Source organism: Podarcis cretensis (genome assembly GCF_951804945.1).
Source record: "Podarcis cretensis genome assembly, chromosome: 4".
Taxonomy (NCBI): Eukaryota; Metazoa; Chordata; class Lepidosauria; order Squamata; family Lacertidae; genus Podarcis; species Podarcis cretensis.
This window is the reverse complement of record NC_137173.1, coordinates 43,281,390-43,300,373: the sequence shown is the minus strand read 5'-3', so window position 1 is coordinate 43,300,373 and position 18,984 is coordinate 43,281,390. Positions and strand designations below refer to the sequence as shown.

Here is an 18,984-nt window from a genome sequence, read left to right as displayed (position 1 = left end):
TGATATTATTGTTGTATCTTTAGTTTTAGATCTTATGATTTATGTGGAAATTGTTGCCGTTAAGTTGTGTACTTTTTGATGTGTTTTATTTATTGTTTTTTACTTCTGTTATGTTTGTAATTATGTAAATCGTGTCATGTTGTAAGCCCCCTTGAGCATAGTTTCAACTATGGAAAGGCAACATAATAATAATAATAATAATAATTTATTATTTGTACCCCGCCCATCTGGCTGGGTTTCCCCAGCCACTCTGGGCGGCTTCCATAAAAACCAGAAATACACTAAAATATCACAGATTAAAAACTTCCCTGAACAGGGCTGCCTTAAGATGTCTTCTGAATGTCAGGTAGTTATTTATCGCTCTGACATCTGATGGGAGGGCGTTCCACAGGGTGGGTGCCACTACCGAGAAGGCCCTCTGCCTGGTTCCCTGTAGCTTTGCTTCTCGTAATGAGGGAACCGCCAGAAGGCCCTCGGCGCTGGACCTCAGCGTCCGGGCAGAACGATACTTGGCCGAGGCCGTTTAGGGCTTTAAAGGTCAACACCAGCACTTTGAATTGTGCTCGGAAACGTACTGGGAGCCAATGTAGGTCTTTCAAGACCGGTGTTATGTGGTCTCGGCGGCCGCCCCCAGTCACCAGTCTAGCTGCCGCATTCTGGATTAGTTGTAGTTTCCGAGTCACCTTCAAAGGTAGCCCCACGTAGAGCGCATTGCAGTAGTCCAAGCGGGAGATAACTAGAGCATGCACCACTCTGACGAGACAGTCCGCGGGCAGGTAGGGTATCAGCCTGCATACCAGGTGGAGTTGGTAGACAGCTGCCCTGGATACAGAATTGACCTGCGCCTCCATGGACAGCTGTGAGTCCAAAATGACTCCCAGGCTGCGCACCTGGTCCTTCAGGGGCACAGTTACCCTATTCAGGACCAGGGAGTCCTCCACACCAGCCCGCCCCCTGTCCCCCAAAAACAGTACTTCTGTCTTGTCAGGATTCAACCTCAATCCATTAGCCACCATCCATCCTCCAACCGCCTCCAGGCACTCACACAGGACCTTCACCGCCTTCACTGGTTCTGATTTGAAAGAGAGGTAGAACTGGGTATCATCTGCATATTGATGGACACCCAGTCCAAACCCCCTGATGATCTCTCCCAGCAGCTTCATATAGATGTTAAAAAGCATGGGGGAGAGGACGGAACCCTGAGGCACCCCACAAGTGAGGGCCCAGGGGTCTGAACACTCATCCCCCACCACCACTTTCTGAACACGGCCCAGGAGGAAGGAGCGAAACCACTGTATAACAGTGCCCCCAGCTCCCAGCCCCTCTAGACAGTCCAGAAGGATGTTATGGTCGATTGTATCAAAGGCCGCTGAGAGATCCAGCAGAACTAGGAAACAACTCTCACCTTTGTCCCTAGCTCACCAGAGATCATCAACCAGCGCGACCAAGGCAGTTTCAGTCCCATGATGAGGCCTGAATCCCGATTGGAAGGGATCCAAATGGTCCGCATCCTCCAGGCGTGCCTGGAGTTGTTCAGCAACCACGCGCTCAATCACCTTGCCCAAGAATGGAAGATTTGAGACTCCATCATGCAAATAAAATGATGAGGTTGATGATAATGATGATGATGATGATGATGATGATGATGATGATGATGATGATGGAGGCAGAGTCAGCATCCGAAGTCAGGCCAAGTCCTAGGGTGAGGCGAACAGCAATCCATGTTGTCGGACGGTCAAGGGATCTGGGAATCCTAATATCATGGGGTCAAGGGTCAAGACAAGCAGGAAGCAGCAAGGAAGGGTCAGGAAATACAAGTGTTGTTACCAGTATCTGACTGCTGCTGGAAGCTCTGCCTACGAAGGCTGAAGCCAGCTGGTTCTCATCAGTGCCTTCTCCTCTGTCTCCTTGAAGGCTGATCAGCTGCAGGGGGGGGGTCACTCCCCCTTCTCCCCCTTCAGGCTGCTGTTCAGCTGGTGAAGCTGACTCCTGACCCATAACACTTAATAATAAATGGTCTCTTTTTAGGGAATCCAGAGAACAATTAAAATAGCCCCTGGCTCCTTGCAGGAAGGCAACTGAATCCATTATTATTATTATTATTATTATTATTATTATTAATTGAATAATTAAATTTATTGAATACTGCAATACACTCAGAGATCTCAGGGTGGTTCACAGAAAATAAGTTAAGGAAAAACTGTTCTAACTTCAAGTGCAGTGGTGGATTTTCAGTCTGCCTTAAAGAGATAGGAGACATGTTAGAAGATTAATAAATTACGAATGGTACAGATTGTTGGAAGAGACAGAAATTGTCCCTTCCAAGATCACTAAAGCTTGGGGGTGTTCAAAAGACTGACAAGGTAAACAAAAGGAAATATTCCATCAGGCAAAACACACTTATGGAATTCATTACTGGAGACTGCGAGGGCCACTGGCTTAGAGAAGAAGGCTATGCATATTTATGAAGGATCTGTCTCTTCACTCTGGCTCACATGCAAGGCCAGGGTTAGTGCAGTATAAAATGCTGACTTGGCCCATGGTACTGAAAAAAAGGGGGGGATATTTGTCTGATCCTGGAAGTATTTTTATAAGTCTCTGAACAGACCGATGTTAAGATGCCAAAAACAGGAGCAAGCAAGCTTCCTCTATCCAGAGGTTTATGGATGCAACCCTCTTGCATGGTTGAAGCATCTCCTATCCCTGGTCCAAGGTCTGGAACTTGAAAGAGAGGAGTCAAGTTGACTTTTCTAACGCTCCTAGGCAAGCTAACCCTGCAAGGACAATAATATTGACCTACCGTGAGTACATGGAAATGTTTTAGTCTGCTGCTCTGACAATGAGGCCTTTCTTCCTTCCTGGGGCCATACAGAGGAGGGGAACAATTGGGTTAAGGTAGGGTATTGTTTTTGCTGCTGTTATTTATATTATTTTTTGTATTTGTATTTTTAGATCTTACAATTCTTGTTAAAATTGTTCAATTATATACTTTTTGATGTGTTTTATTTATTGTTTACTGCTACTTTTGTTATGTTTATAATTATGTAAATCCTTTCATGTTGTAAGACACCTTGAGCTTGCAACTCTGGAAAGGCGGCATGCGAATTAAATGATAAGGATGAGTCCACTTCAGGGTGACACTGGGACATCACTAGAAGTAAATTTCTCCATCCCTAGTATGAAATTACCGCTGGACAGTCATGCCCTTAAATGAGTCTGCTTCAACATTTCATCCATGGATTATTTCAGTATGACAACAGACTGTGGATGACTCTAAAATTCTGGCAGTGAATGCTTGTGTGCCTTCAAGGGAAACAGAGATTATTTTGCCTGTGGTGGGGAGCCCCTTCCTATAAGTAGTTAAGTCCAAGGAAATATCTTTCCTAAAATATCACAAGAAATGAACACAAATTAGCATTTAGTTAAGCTTCAAACTTTCTGCCAGTGTAATCGCTGGCTTTGTAGGCTACCAAAGGAATGCAAGCGATCTCTAAAACATGGAGGCAATAACTCAACCATTTCTTTTTCTCTGCTTCCCCTCATCTTCTGCTTCCCCTTATCAATTCCAGTGAAACTTGCATGGAAGAAATGCTAAGCAAACTGAAGCCTCCAGCAACTTCCCAACTTGTTCTTACAATTAACAGAGGCATGTTGTATATATTGTAAACCTGTTATTTTATACAGTGCTAAAATAACAGAGGAGGTGGCGGAACTCACCATAAACGCTTCCCTTTTTCTCTTATAATGGCAACAGCGCCAACCTGAGAGGAGACAGAACTGCGTTCCAGCTGAAAATAAGCCCTGATTTAATGACAGATGATGATTACTTGTTGCTAGCATCTGAAGAACATTCCAATAATAAAGACATCTAAATCAGGGCTTACTTGCTAAACAGTTAGCAAACAAGGCTCCCTATATTTCTGGCAATTCAAATAAGGATGGATTTAACTTCTTGAATTAGAGAAGCGGCATTTCCCCCTCCATTTGAGATGTCTCCATGCCGACAAGCTATTATTACTACTACTGAACACTGTATGTTTAAGGAAGTCGTAAGTGGCTTCCTCTGGTTATAAAAAAGAGGGGAGTAGCTATGTAAACTAAGCCAAGTTGAAGAGTTTACAGAAACCGACTTCCACATGGTCTAGCCAAAATCTGCTCCATAAGCTCTGGAGTAAATTAGAGAGGCAATAATGGCATATGAAAAAATCCACAACCAGGTTACCTTAACATTATGATTTTATTTTAACAGTTATGATTGAAATCACCAGATTCTACAGTCCTGTGCACACTTACTTTGGAGTAAGTACCACTGAAATATAGCAAGTAAATATTGTTGTTGTTTTGTCGTTTAGTCGTGTCCGACTCTTCGTGACCCCATGGACTCGAGCACACCAGGCACTTCTGTCTTCCACTGCTTCCCGCAGTTTGGTCAAACTCATGCTGGTAGCTTCGAGAACACTGTCCAACCATCTCGTCCTCTGTCGTCCCCTTCTCCTTGTGCCCTCCATCTTTCCCAACATCAGGGTCTTTTCCAGGGAGTCTTCTCTGCTCATGAGGTGGCCAAAGTATTGGAGCCTCAGCTTCAGGATCTGTCCTTCCAGTGAGCACTCAGGGCTGATTTCCTTCAGAATGGAGAGGTTTGATCTTCTTGCAGTCCATGGGACTCAAGAGTCTCCTCCAGCACCATAATTAAAAGCATCAATTCTTTGGCGATCAGCCTTCTTTATGGTCCAGCTCTCACTTCCATACATCACTACTGGGAAAACCATGGCTTTAACTATACGGACCTTTGTTGGAAAGGTGATGTCTCTGCTTTTTTAAAAAAATAGCAGCGACATTTTTGCTACTAGCCAATAACTATCATTCATATCCTTGCTCTCTAACCTGATACCTACGCAGGACTTGTATTTCATCTCAGTTGATGATCTTTATTTGGGAAGCAGGTAAATCACCTGACCTTCCTCAGAACAAAGCTGTGAAGGAAATTATTTCCATTCGAAAGCAAATTATTAGTTTGAGAAGAAACACACATCCAAATTACCTTCTGTGCACAATTTCATCAAGTAAATTAGGAAAATAACTCCCTTTGAATGCAGGAATGAGAGCAATAAAGTTATCTATGGAGATATTTGATAAATCAAAATAAGTGTTCATCTCTATAGATAGTTCTGCCTAGTGATAACTCCTGGCCCTTTCTTAAACAACCAAACCCTGTGCAACAAGGGATATTTTATTATTTACTAATTACAGCACAAAATATGACATGCCAAGGTTATCTCTTCTACCTGTGACGATAGCCTTAACCAACCCAGAGAAGAAATTCTGGCTGCTATAGTAACGGGTAATGGTCCAATTTAACCCAGTTACCAGAATGCTGCTAATTCTGGGAGATAATGATGGGGTAGTATAAGACAGATTGAAAATCCTGGAGTTTTTAATAGAACTGTGAGCAGTACTGTTATAAATAAGGGCTAGACTGGGCCATGAACGCACAAAAAGAAATATGGAACCAGCAGAGCTAAAAAATCTTCATACTGCTAAAGTAATACATTGACTGCATTAGAGCAGTAAGAAAATGTCGCTTGTATTGACTGGGTAGAGGTGGTTGTCTAATTCTAAATGCAATCACCTCTTTCTTCCTTTGAAGAGACTTTACCAAATTTACTTCACAAGGCTGTTACTTAAGGCTTGTCCACATCAGAGACCAGGTGCGCAGCCTGGTCTGGACTCACAGCTGTCCATGGAGGCACAGGTCAATTCTGTGTCCAGGGCAGCTGTTTACCAGCTTCATCTGGTACGCAGGCTGAGACCCTACCTGCCCACAGACTGTCTCATCAGAGTGGTGCATGCTCTAGTTATCTCTTGCTTGGACTACTGCAATGCGCTCTATGTGGGGCTACCTTTGAAGGTGACCCGGAAATTACAACTAATCCAGAATGCGGCAGCTAGACTGGTGACTGGGAGTGGCCGCCAAGACCATATAACACCAGTCTTGAAAGACCTACATTGGCTCCCAGTACGTTTCTGAGCACAATTCAAAGTATTGGTGCTGACCTTTAAAGCCCTAAATGACCTCGGTCCAGTATACCTGAAGAAGCGTCTCCACCTCCATCGTTCTGCCCGGACACTGAGGTCCAGTGCCAAGGGCCTTCTGGAGGTTCCCTCACTACAAGAAGCCAAGTTACAGGGAACCAGGCAGAGGGCCTTCTCGGTAGTGGCACCTACCCTGTGGAACACCCTCCCACCAGATGTCAAAGAGAAAAACAACTACCAGACTTTTAAAAGACATCTGAAGGCAGCCCTGTTTAGGGAAGCTTTTAATGTTTAATAGGTTATTGTATTTTAGTGTTCTGTTGGATGCCGCCCTGAGTGGCTGGGGAAACCCAGCCAGATGGGCGGGGTATAAATAAATAAATTATTATTATTATTATTATTATTATTATTATTATTACTGTGTGTTTGCAGTCCCTTGTAATTTGCATAGTCCACGTGACACCTTCAAACAACACCAATCTCAACGGTAAATTCAGGCTGACCCAATTAGGGGCTAATCCAATAAGTTGGGACAGCAGAGTCAGGCTCCAAACTGCTCTACTTGGAGTCATAGACAAATTGTTTGGGTGTTTAGGGGTGTGTGGATCACGTGTCACTTTCTGCTAGTCTCCTTTCCATGTTCACTACTTATAAATACTTGTATGTACTGCTGGGTGTGGGGTCATGTCCTGCAGAATATCCGCTCAGTTGGGACTGGGTGGGGGGCTGTTGCCGCATGACATGGCCATGATGGGTCCAGGGTGGCCGCCATCTTTCAGCGTGGCTGGATGAGGCGATGGTCACCTGTTGCTGCCCACCTCCAGTCACGTCATGCTCTCAGGTATGGGCGGGCAGTGCCCGCCTACCCAATCAGAGGCAGGGGCTTGGGGGCTGCAACCAACCTGCCCCTAGCCTATTAAGGGGGTGGCCAGGAGCAGGCCGCCCTCTTGGCTGATGGTTGTGAGATTTTCCACCCACCCACCCAGTCTTTAGGGGCTGTCTGGGGTGTGTGTGGAGTGGACATGAAGTGTGTGGAGCCTATGGACCTTGCTATGATTTATTTAGTCACCATATTTGGGGCTAGGGAGGCATTTTCTCCTGCAAGCAAATTGGCCAGCCTGCAGGTTTTCGCCTACCTCATAGCAACCGTCACAGCTTTGGCAGATAAAGCATTGGATGGATTCTTAGTCACTGGGGTACCCTATTAGAGGAGTCCAGGAGCGGTAACTCTCTCTGGGAGTCCACTGGGGGACAGATGGGCCAATATACCTCTCCCAGTCGTGACCTGTGCGGGGTCGTGTCACCCAGTCTATGATGGGGGCAACTCCCCAGCACAAGTTCAACCCAACCAGGTTCCTATCAGGTAGCAGGTGGGCTGCCTGATGCAGGATACATGCTCAATACCTTAGCCAAACCTACACTTTCCTGTAGTCAATAAAGTTGTGGCCTAATTGAACCCAATACCAGTCTCCTGTTTCATTCTGGTGGCCTCTCATCACCTGCCACAGTCATTATGCCTCTGTGTCTTGAGTTCCTTCAAACTCTTCAACTCCAGGATGACTTAGAAGAAGTGAAGTTTCTTGTGAATATGTTGGACCCCCGCATGTTGTTATATCCTAAGAGCTGCAGTTATTTCTCTTGGATTTAGAAGTTTGCCTTCCAGAATCTCTGAGGTCTTGCCACAAAACTAGAAATTCAAAGATGCCCAGAAAGGAAACATAAGGAAAGGCTAAGGGGGGAGAAAGACTTTGTGCTGGCCAGTGACTGGTGTTTTATGGATTGTAATTATTCTAATGACAATTTGTTAATTGTTATATATATATAGTGCTGCATTTCTGATTCATTTGAATAGAATGTGGCATAGAAATATAATAAAAACAGTACAAAAGCAAGGAGAAAGACAGACGAAGAACAGAAGGCGCTGTCAAAAGATAAGGTTTTAAAGTTTTAAAGGCTGCCTGGTGTGCCCTCCTTGCCTGGAAATAGCTGTAAAATTAATTGGCAATGAAAGTGAAAAACCATGAAGAAGCTACTGTCAGATGCTCATGCCTATGTGAAGCATCTTGCACAGCTTTCTTTGAACTTTCTACTGTAGACAGCCATCCCATTATTACCAGCTAGCATTGCCTAGCTACCAACATGGTCAATGTTTTGGACATACCCTACTGGTGCCAGTGCTGCATATGAACTGATTCTTTTGCCATGCTGGCAGGCTGCAATGCCACAATCAGGGAGAGCTTTTTGGCAGGGCCACGCATAAAAGGCATTGTGTTTAAATTGGCCCTCTCTGAAAAGATTTGCAAAAAACAACAGGAGTGGAATTATGCCGAGGAGTAGGCAAGTTGGCATCATGTGTATAAATGATGCATAAGTCACACTTGTGCTTTTTTTAAAAAAATGCACATGGCTCAACATCACACAAATATTAGTTGGTGTGCTTCTCTCTCCTTTGCTATTATGGATCTGAGGTTTAAAAGCTAATCCATTTACATGCATCAGCCTTTAGCTCTAACTCCATTTTGAGTTTCTTCCTATCAATTAATTACAGTTGCTTTTGCTTTTGGAGATAATCTCCTCTTCTTGGACTGTAGAGCTATTCCAAATACTGTTTGTTGTAAGAATGCAATTGGAGAGAAATAGTCTCCCAGCATTTCAAGTTCTGCTCCTGAATGTAAATGCCTGCTGATCATAAAATTATAGTATTCAAAATCCAGAAAGGGATTGCCAACATAGAATTAACAATGAGGGACATGATCCAGTCAAAAGGAAACACACTTACAACTCTTGGATGTCAGTGGAAGATGTAAACCGATGCTCATTTCCATTTGAAGGTATGGGTATATGTGTTTGACACAATCCAGATAACCAGGTTCTCAAAATGAAATGTTTTTTTCAAGCAACAGTCTAGGCTACAGTATGTACATCCATTCAGTTGGCTTGCAGATCACAGCTACAATAAGCAGCTACAATAAATGGATAACAGTAGCATAGACTGACCTTACACATAAAAAACACTTCTGTCTATCATACCACATCTTTTAATGAAAGCACTCGGGCAGATCCAGATAACCCTATGGATATTGACATTCATTATAAAATACTGCCAGTGGGTTATGAATTATGAATTGTCCTATTATTGCCTTACTGCAGTCAAACACTTCTCCCCCCCCCCCCCTTCTTTACATTAATGTTAATGCATTCTCCCACATCATAATTTCTCTTAGGGTATTGTTTAATATTTGCCTACCCCAAGCAAAATGGCAGTGCCATGTGACAGATGGCATGTAAAGCTAATAACATGGACTATCAACTCTCATCTGCACTTCAAAGTTTTAGAAAACCAATTATACCAAAAATTGAAAGTCAAGGAGCTCTGGAATTCAAATTATGCCCAGGACAGCAAATGCCAGACAGAATTCCAAACAAACTGTGTGTGTGTGTGTGTGTTTTGGTTAATGTAATAATCAGTATTTAGCACTGGGTCAGCAACTATAAAATTCATCTTGATACTTTTTGGCCTTTGTGCAAATATTTTCATATACAGGGGCAAAAGTAGCACCAGGCAAGCTACAGGGCTTGAGAATTTGTATACTCCTGAAGACAAATTACTAGTAAGGTCAAAGGAAAAAAGAATCCAAGCACAACCCTCTAGATGGATGTGGGATCTTATGTCCCATACAACATTCTTCCATGTAAGTGGGTCTTAGCCAAGAATGGACTCTTCTTCACATGACCAGAGCTGGAAGATACAATCTACCAGTAAGTTACTTTGCCCCAGTCTCACTGAAATGCACACAACTAGTAGGATGTTGCCTAGTAGGATGCTGCCAGCTCAGAAAAATATTCCAAGTTCTAGTGGTTCATACATACATACATACATACATACCCACCCACCCACACCCAGAGAGACAGAGAGAGAGAGAGAGAGAGAGAGAGAGAGAGAGAGAGAGAGCAACCTAATGCTCAGAAGTAAGTCCCATTGAGTTCAATGGATATCACTCACAAACAAGGAGGTATAGTATTTCAGCCTTAATTCCCATAATACTTCAGACAAATACATAGTTTGCTGTAGGTACTGTATTGCTGATGACAAAATTGCTGATTTTTTGAATTTGAAAAAAATCAGGTCTATAAACTACACATTGTACATCAATTTTATTTGCGTATTTTCTTACCAGCTTTGCCACCTTTATTCTAGCAGGGTGCTTCAATCTTCAGCAGCTGCACTACAGGCTCAATTTTCCCCAACATGGAGATGCGATGATAGGAAGAAATTCAACCGATGAAGCTTTCCTATCATATTTAACAGTCCTGCCAGGAAAGAAAATAGAAACTCTTAATAAGAAAGAAAGTACAATTTTCATCACTATGATTTTACTGACAAGTACTTAAGGATATTAATAGCATCACAGGTACTTCATGTTAAAGAGAGCACCATAACTTCCTTATTCATTGTCATTGGCAAAGAGCCATTGTGTAATTTCAAGCATTTCCAAGAATCCATGTTGTAATGTCTTAGCTCTTCATATACATGCTGGAAGTGCAAACGGCACTGGCCAGCAAAGTGGAGATTTTCACTAGAAGAATATCCTTCAGGGCCCTACGGGACCACTTTTTACAGCATTGAATACCCATTTGCCAGGATGTAAGGATAGTTTTCCTTAGGAACTTACCAAAGCAATGTCTAATGGTTTTGGTGGTTGTGTGAATTACCCATCCATATGAAACCCATTTAAGTAACACATCAAGTTGAGGCAGCCATGCTGGCCTGTAAGGGAAAAAAATCCAAAATCCATAGTAGGGCAATACCAAAATGTCACAAAAAGTGTGTGTGTGTGTGTATGTCAATTCTCCACAGCTCTTCATCCGACTAGATTATTGGTGGGGAATCTGTGGCCGCCTAGATGCTGTTAGACTCCCACCAGCCTCTCTACAGGCTCTCCATGCCAGTCATCTGTTCCTCAACAGGAAGCAACATCTGGCAAGAGCTCCTGGAGGGTGTGACCCTTACAAATGGTCCTGGTGGAATGTTGAAATGAAAGTGGCACTTCTTCTTCTTCTTCTTCTTCTTCTTCTTCTTCTTCTTCTTCTTCTGCTTGGTGATGTAATGTGGATGGTTCAGGTGGGGATTCTTTGCTACCCAAGTTCATAAAACATAGCGAAAGTATCATTTCTCCATGGCAGAGCATCTGCTTTGCATGCAAAAGGTACCAGGTTCAATCCTTCACAGCTCCAAGTGAAGGATGGAGAGCCATTGCCAATCAGTGTTGTAGGCAATTCTACAGCAGAAGGTCCAGTGGTTTGAACTGGTACTAGGTATTTATTTATTTGCTGCTTCACTACAGCGTTGCACAATAAAATAAGATCACAGAATTGTAGAGTTGGGAGGGATCCCATGGGTCATCTAGTCCATTGCAGGACTCCTGCCCACAGCTGTCCCACAAACCATCAAACATCTGGTTAACAGCTGGTCTGACTTGACAGAATGTAGCTTCCTATGTATGGGGATGCAGTGGGCCTTATGGATGATTCAGTTTCTGCTGAAATATATGCTTATTTTTGGGATTTGCACATGACTCAGCTCCCTTCCACTCTCAGCTGTGGATGCAGAGGGGCATATACACAGCTGAACCTCCAGAAAAAATTTCTGTTAACTGAGCAACCCTCTCAGCCTAAGGTCTGGTTCAACATGCAAGCTCATCCCATTATGACTGCAACATCAAGTGATGACTGGCATGTGTGAAAGAGTCAGCTGCAATCTATTATCACAAACGTTTGCTTATATCACAAAATGCCCTAACTCGGATGCCATACTTTTTTCAGTGTGGTAAAGTTCATATCTTCCACTCCCAGGTATAATGTGTCAACTCATCTGATGTGCAAGAGCAGCCTATAAATGATTCTCAGATATGTCTCTGGTTCAGGTCTACCTCAAAGACACCAGCTTGTCTTCAGCAAGCCCCTACTGGCCTTCCACCTACAATATGAGGATGATAAAACTAGCCGACCTTACAAGGTTGTTCTGAATATTAATGAGATGGTTTGATATCCTTGCTGCTGATGGGGACAGCTTTTCTAATTGTTAAAGTTCTACTTTTTTGGAAAGTGTTTGCTCCTGCCTGGTCTACATAATATTCTTCAAAAGATGCTGAGAGGACAGCTTTAATGTGGTCCAAGAAGAGATTCCAGGAGGTGGACCCCCAAAATCCCTGGAGAAAGGAAAGCCATGAGAGCCCAAGTCTTCTCTCTCTTCCACCTCTCCTCCTTACTCTCCCCATCCCCTCTTTCTGTAATATTGTCAATTGGCAGCGCGGGCTCCAATCCCCTACCCTGTACCACAACATGATATCATTGTTGTGCTGATGCAGACTATCGCATCTCCCAGTGATGGAGTAGCACAGGATGGTCCCTTCTTCATCATGATATTCAGACATTGTCGGTGGCCCAAGGGAAAGGTGCCCAGCCTCTGTATCAAAGGAATCATTGAAAAATCAACAGCACGATAAGCAGTATGCTTGAGAGAATGAGGCAGAAAGGTAAATCTCTGTGCTTATTCTCTAGAATCCCTGGTGTTCAAAATCACATATCTCCTTTTCTCTTTTACCCACACCAATTTGCTGCCTGTAGAATGGTGCAGGTTTAGCACAAAGACACCATCATTACCTTCCTGGCTTTGAGAGTTGGGCAGCAGATGGGCTCCTGCTGCAGCGCCTGCACTTGTAGCTTCCCAGCCTTGCTAAATACAAAAGATTACATATTCAGTAAACTAAAAGCAGCAAATCCATTTCTACAATTGTACCATTAAGTTCCTTAGACGTAAATCCCATGGATCATAGAAAATGGAGCTAAGTATTGATGAAAAATGATATATGATTAAGGAAATCATAATATTTGGATGAAGGACCAGTGGAAGCAAGCATGGAAATGGTACTGGGATTGTGGCTTTTTGAAAGTAGGAAACATTCTTTTGTTTTGCTACAAGAAGGGAGATTGCTGTTGTCTAAATCTTTTATTTGTTGAGGGCTGTGTTCCCTCATCTCATGGGCCACAAGCTGCCTAAGCCAGTGGTGTAGGTGGGGCCATGCCTGCCTTCTTTCTTTCTTTCTTTCTTTCTTTCTTTCTTTCTTTCTTTCTTTCTTTCTTTCTTTCTTTCTTTCTTTCTTTCTCTCTTTCTTTCTTTCTTTCTTTCTCTCTTTCTTTATTTCTTTCTTTCTTTCTCTCTCTCTCTCTCTCTCTCTCTCTCTCTCTCGCAAGATATTTTGCAAATATCTTGTTATAAGGAAGCTCATTCCAGTATGTAACTTTTCCACCAAAGTTTTTAAACTTAGAGCTTTTCTGTCACAGGAGCAGAAGCAACTGAAATTGGACTAGTGATGAAGACAAGTCAGAGAATACCTATATAGCAATGTATTTTTAATAATACATTTTATTAAGGTTTATAGAGAAAAATACAAAACTTAATATCTTTTACCTTTTTTTAAACCAAAGTGAGACTTTTATCTAGGTGCAATAAAAACACAAAAGGGGAGGGATTGAGAAATGTCAAGCTAGATGAATTATTCATTCGGAATACTCTGGGCAAACAAATTCTCCTTTTGCTGTCATGAATCATTCTGCTGGCCAATCACAGAGATTGTCTCTCTAGTCGCTCATTGCAAGATAGGAGGTATGGACATTTTTCAGTGTGAAGGCAGTTCATGTACTGCTCATAGACTACTTCCTATTCATTATTCATATTTTGTTGCATGTGATCAATCAGTGCCAATAGACAAGAGTTAACACAGGATTACAAAATTGCTCCTCCATTAACTGTTCTCACTTGAAGATAGTTTCACATCCAAATTCTATAACATGGAAAAGAGAACTCTCTCGCTCTCCTTGTCTACTAAAGTTGTAATCTCATAAATACTTACTTGGGAGTAGGGTGCCATGGAGCTCAGTGGGATTGACTTCTGAGTAAAAATGCCTAGGATTGTGATGCAAGCAGCTAGGGATAGAGGGGAATTCCATTCTGCCTGCATTCTGAATTTTAGAGTTTCTGGACTTAAATGCAGATAAGAATAAAAACTTCAGAAGAGGCTATTGCGTCAGGCCACTGGCCCATCTAGTCTAAAGTTACCAGCTTTTTTTTCAATGAATCCGGGAATACTTCATTGAAATGAGTCAGAATGATAGGATTTTGTCAGAGGACTGATTTGTAAATCTGGGGACTGTCCCCAGGAAACGGGGACGTCTGGTAACCTTAATCTAGTCCAGCATTGGTTCATCATTTGAAACATTCCCTGAATCCAAAGCAATTACAGTGGAACCTCGGGTTAAGAACTTAATTCATTCTGGAGGTTCGTTCTTAACCTGAAACTGTTCTTAACCTGAGGTACCACTTTAGCTTATGGGGCCTCCCACTGCTGCTGCCGCACGTTTTCTGTTCTCATCCTGAAGCAAAGTTCTTAACCCGAGGTACTATTTCGGGGTTAGCGGAGTCTGTAACCTGAAACGTCTGTAACCTGAAGCGTCTGTAACCTGAGGTATCACTGTAACTTGCAGATGGTGAGGTGCACTTTCTTTCAAATATTTGCACCTGTGTGCTTGGTAGTTATTACATTTCATAGACAATCTTGCATTGGTGAGAGGAACTGCAGTATGTACTCGGTTATCAAAACAAAGGTTAACTCTTGACTTTTGCTGCCATCAGCGAACACGAGATGGCAGCATTTGCTATTCATGATATTCCACAGACTTTAGCATTTTCAGTACAAAGCTAGATGAATTCGTTCTCTCTCTCTCTCTCTCTCTCTCTCTCTCTCTCCCCCCCCCCCCCCGGTTTACAGTTTACACTATGGCCGATCCAGTGTTTTATTCCAACCAATTTCCTTTTTACTGCCCTTTGTAACAGGCTCTATTCCAGCAAATATTTAGAGCAGAAATACCTTGCCCATAAACTCTGCCTTTTTTCATGAGTTTAGAGTGGTTTGCTATAAAGTCAACCAACCAGAAATTACCAATTTAGCATTGTGAGCACGGTGTTTTACTGGGTAACGTGAAAAAGTTCACAGTGCTTTGTAAGTGCTAACATTATGCTAGCATGCAGTCACACACACAGTGTTCCGTCTTTCAACGTTCCATAACAAAACAGCTCTTGGCAAAGGCACTGATAACACTTCACTTTCTTCCTACTTTACCCCTTTACCCTATGAAACTGGTTTAGCCACAGTAGCCAGTGCCTCTCATTATCCCTGACCACTGGCCATATTGACTAAGGCTACTGGGAGTTGTAGTCCAACTATATCTGGAGGGCACCACATTGGCTATGGGTTAAATTGTAACAGCCCTCCCCCCAAGAAGACACACACGCTTCCCAAGAAAGCCCTGTATTATTTCATCCTTAATACATCTTGGCAAGCATAGCAATTTATCTACTTTTTTATCAAAAAGCATTGTGCACGAACTTTAAGAAAGGTAGTCATGCCAATCTGTTGCAGCAAAAGCTACAAAGACTCTTGTGGCACCTTTAAAGATGCTGGAAGTGTAAAAGCAGAGATCATTCTGTGTACAAGTAACATTTCCGTGTTAAAATCAACTATCCAAGAGGAATATTCTGCTTACCAAGCAAGCAGAGTGGTATGATGTTGGTTGAGTCCTGATTGGCTGTGTAGTTTGTAGGGAGCTTTCCTCTCTATGTTCAGTTGAATGTCTTCCTGGTATGTACAGGGCCTGAAGTCAGAAAAACAAGACCTCACTGTTTTTTGTTCTGTTTGGCTCAGGAAAATACCATCAGGATTTCCTTTCTCTCTAAACTCTGTATAATTTAAGTGACTTTGCTAACAAAATTCTAACACAAACATTCATGGATTACAGCCCGCTTCATCAGATTTGTGAAATGTTACAGGTATGTATACATAGCTGGGGTAAGGTCAGAGGGAAAGAAAATTATGATTATGTTATTTAACCCCTCAGTCTCTGAGTGGTGCAAGATTCCAGTGGTTCCAAGGCACTTACCCAGGGTTCAGTTTCCTTGGAATGAGGGATAGGAGAGACTGTGGTGTTTTTATGATATATGGTCTATTTACACATATATACAACCTGAGCCTACAATGAAGGGATTCACAGCATAAATTGGGCATGGCCCTGTCTCTCAGCTGCCCAACCTGCTTCTAGCCTCTAGTTCACATGCACACCTCAACTCTGGATTTTGTACTTCTAACTAACCACTAATTGAGGGGGGGGGGAGAGACATCTATTTGATTTCTGGCACAGAGCCACTTCCTTTGTTACCTTAACAACCCATGTTTAGACAGCCATTACCAAGCAGCTGACTATTCCAACAACTGAATCTTTGCTAGATTTAGGAATTAAAAGAGACGCAGGCATACATCTTAACCCCCACCCCTTCCAGACTCACAACAATACAGCTATTGATTATGACTCATGGTGTGAATATCATTCTTCTCTAAGGACTATTTCTAAAGCCAAAATTTAGAGGCATTCCCTGCTTTATTGTTTTGTAGCTCTTTATGCACTTGCAAAGCAGCTTAATTAATTCTTCTTACTGAATTTCTCTTAAATCAACATTTATTGCCCCTTCCTGCTTATTATACCTGAAAGATTTCAAGGTGAGCAAAAGAGAGACTATCAGTAAGACTAGCATAATTTCTCAGGAGCATCTGCAGTTCTTTATCTGAGCCCCAGGTGGAGGAATTAATCTAACCCTCTTACCAGCAAAAAAAAATTTAAAATCCTTCCAGTAGCACCTTAGAGACCAACTAAGTTTGTTATTGCTTTGAGCTTTCATGTGCATGCACACTTCTTCAGATACACTGAAACAGAAGTCACCAGACCCTTATATATAGTGAGAGGGTGGGGAGGGGTATTACTCAGAAAGGTAGTGGGAATGGGTGATTGGCTGATAGGTGTGGTAAACCTGTTGATGACTGTTAACGATTGCAATTGGTCTTACAGGAAAAAGCAAGGGGTGAGATGGCTAAAAATAGCTTTATCATGTATAATGAGATAAGAATCCAATGTCTCTGTTCAGACCAGGTCTCTCCATGGTTTTAAGTTTGGTAAAGCTAAAGCTAAAGGAACCCCTGACCTTTAGGTCCAGTCGTGGATGACTCTGATGTTGCGGTGCTCATCTCATTTTACTAGCCGAGAGAACCGGCGTACAGCTTCCGGGTCATGTGGCCAGCATGACTAAGCCACTTCTGGCAAACCAGAGCAGTGCACGGAAACGGTGTTTACCTTCCTGCCGGAGCAGTACCTATTTATCTACTTGCACTTTGATGTGCTCCCGAACTGCTAGGTTGGCAGGAGCAGGGACCGAGCAACAGGAGCTCACCCTGTCATGGGGATTTGAACCGCCAACCTTCTGATCGCCAAGCCCTAGGCTCTGTGGTTTAACCCACAGCGCCACCCACATCTTGTTTATGTTTGGTAATAAGTTACAATTCAGCAACTTCTCTTTCCAGTCTATTTCTGAAATTCTTTTGTAATAAGACGGCTACTTTGAGATCTTGTATCGAATGTCCTGGGAGATAGAAGTGTTCTCCTACTGGTTTCTCTGTCTTGTAGTTCCTGATGTCAGATTTATGTCCATTTATCCTCTTACCACAGGGACGCGGGTGGCGCTGTGGGTAAAAGCCTCAGCGCCTAGGGCTTGCCGATCGGAAGGTCGGCGGTTCGAATCCCCGCGGCGGGGTGCGCTCCCGCTGCTCGGTCCCAGCACCTGCCAACCTAGCAGTTCGAAAGCACCCCCGGGTGCAAGTAGATAAATAGGGACCGCTTACTGGCGGGAAGGTAAACGGCGTTTCCGTGTGCTGCGCTGGCTCGCCAGATGCAGCTTTGTCACGCTGGCCACGTGACCCGGAAGTGTCTCCGGACAGCGCTGGCCCCCGGCCTCTTGAGTGAGATGGGCGCACCAACCCCAGAGTCTGTCAAGACTGGCCCGTACGGGCAGGGGTACCTTTACCTTTTACCTTTATCCTCTTACCAGCAGTAGATGTGAAGAGCTGCTGTAGAAATTCACCACCCAGCAGGCCATAGACCTGGCACCAATTTTTAGCTTAAGTGACTCTTCAAGACGGCTTGCAAAGTTTCTGCTCAGGAAAAGCATACTGGGAATTTCAAAAGCAGCAAACATTTTATTTGAGAAGACCACCAAAGAATTTTCAGGGGATTCTACCTATCTCTAGCTCTTGGTATTTTATTATTTCTTTATTTATGTACTATATATTTATACGAAGCTATTCAATAGCATCATTCCTCAGTGGCTGTGGAGAATCTAGAAGCCTGAGGTAAAAATATGTGTGTGTGTATTAGAATTAAGAATGGTTATTAATGCTGTGTCCTTTATAAGTGGAAAAGAGGTGAAAAAAAAGTAACTAAGCATATGACTTTGGTTGCAGCCTGTTAACTGTCAGTTGCCAGTTACAAAGAAGCTGCTATACGTCTCCTATCAGCTTTTATTTTAGACAGAAAGATTCAAAAGGTCATGGTTTGAGAGACCCAGGTAATGAGCATTCTGTTGTATCTCATTGGCTCCTAGTTATTGGCCAATGGGATGGCAGATACTGCAGTAACCAAAAACTATTGGTCAGAGGGTCCCAGCTGAAATTATGTAAGAGGGCAGTCACAGTGTTGTCTTCAGTCAGAAGGTCTTTGTGGCTGGCGTGTGCAGTTCAGGTAGAGAAGTGTCTGAAGCAGCAGTGGAGCTGATACCATGGAAGGCTGAAGCTGGGAAAGTTAGGGAGGACAGGAAACCTCCAATGTCACTTTTCTAAGATAGCTTCTGGGTAGATTGCCAACATAAGCAGGCTGGCCTCAGGAAGGATGAGGACTTTAAAGAAGACATCAATGTGGCATCCTAAAGTAAGTCTGACTATCTCCCCCAGAACAGGGAAACATCTTAAGCTATTTCCAAACAGGTCCAAGTTGCCAAGTTTCCTGGGTTCAGCC

The 18,984-nt window shown here is 43.1% G+C and overlaps 1 protein-coding gene across 1 annotated transcript in view; it reads right to left on the bottom strand.

The window, feature by feature from the left end:
* Positions 1 to 14,476, bottom strand: part of POU1F1 (POU class 1 homeobox 1) — a gene marked incomplete at its 5' end in the record, with an annotated part of 64,775 nt that extends 50,299 nt beyond the window's left edge. Inside the window, 3 exons of the mRNA XM_079974855.1 lie at positions 10,209 to 10,344; positions 12,697 to 12,769; positions 13,947 to 14,476. The remainder of the gene's footprint in view (positions 1 to 10,208; positions 10,345 to 12,696; positions 12,770 to 13,946) is intronic.
* Positions 14,477 to 18,984: the final 4,508 nt, after the last annotated feature.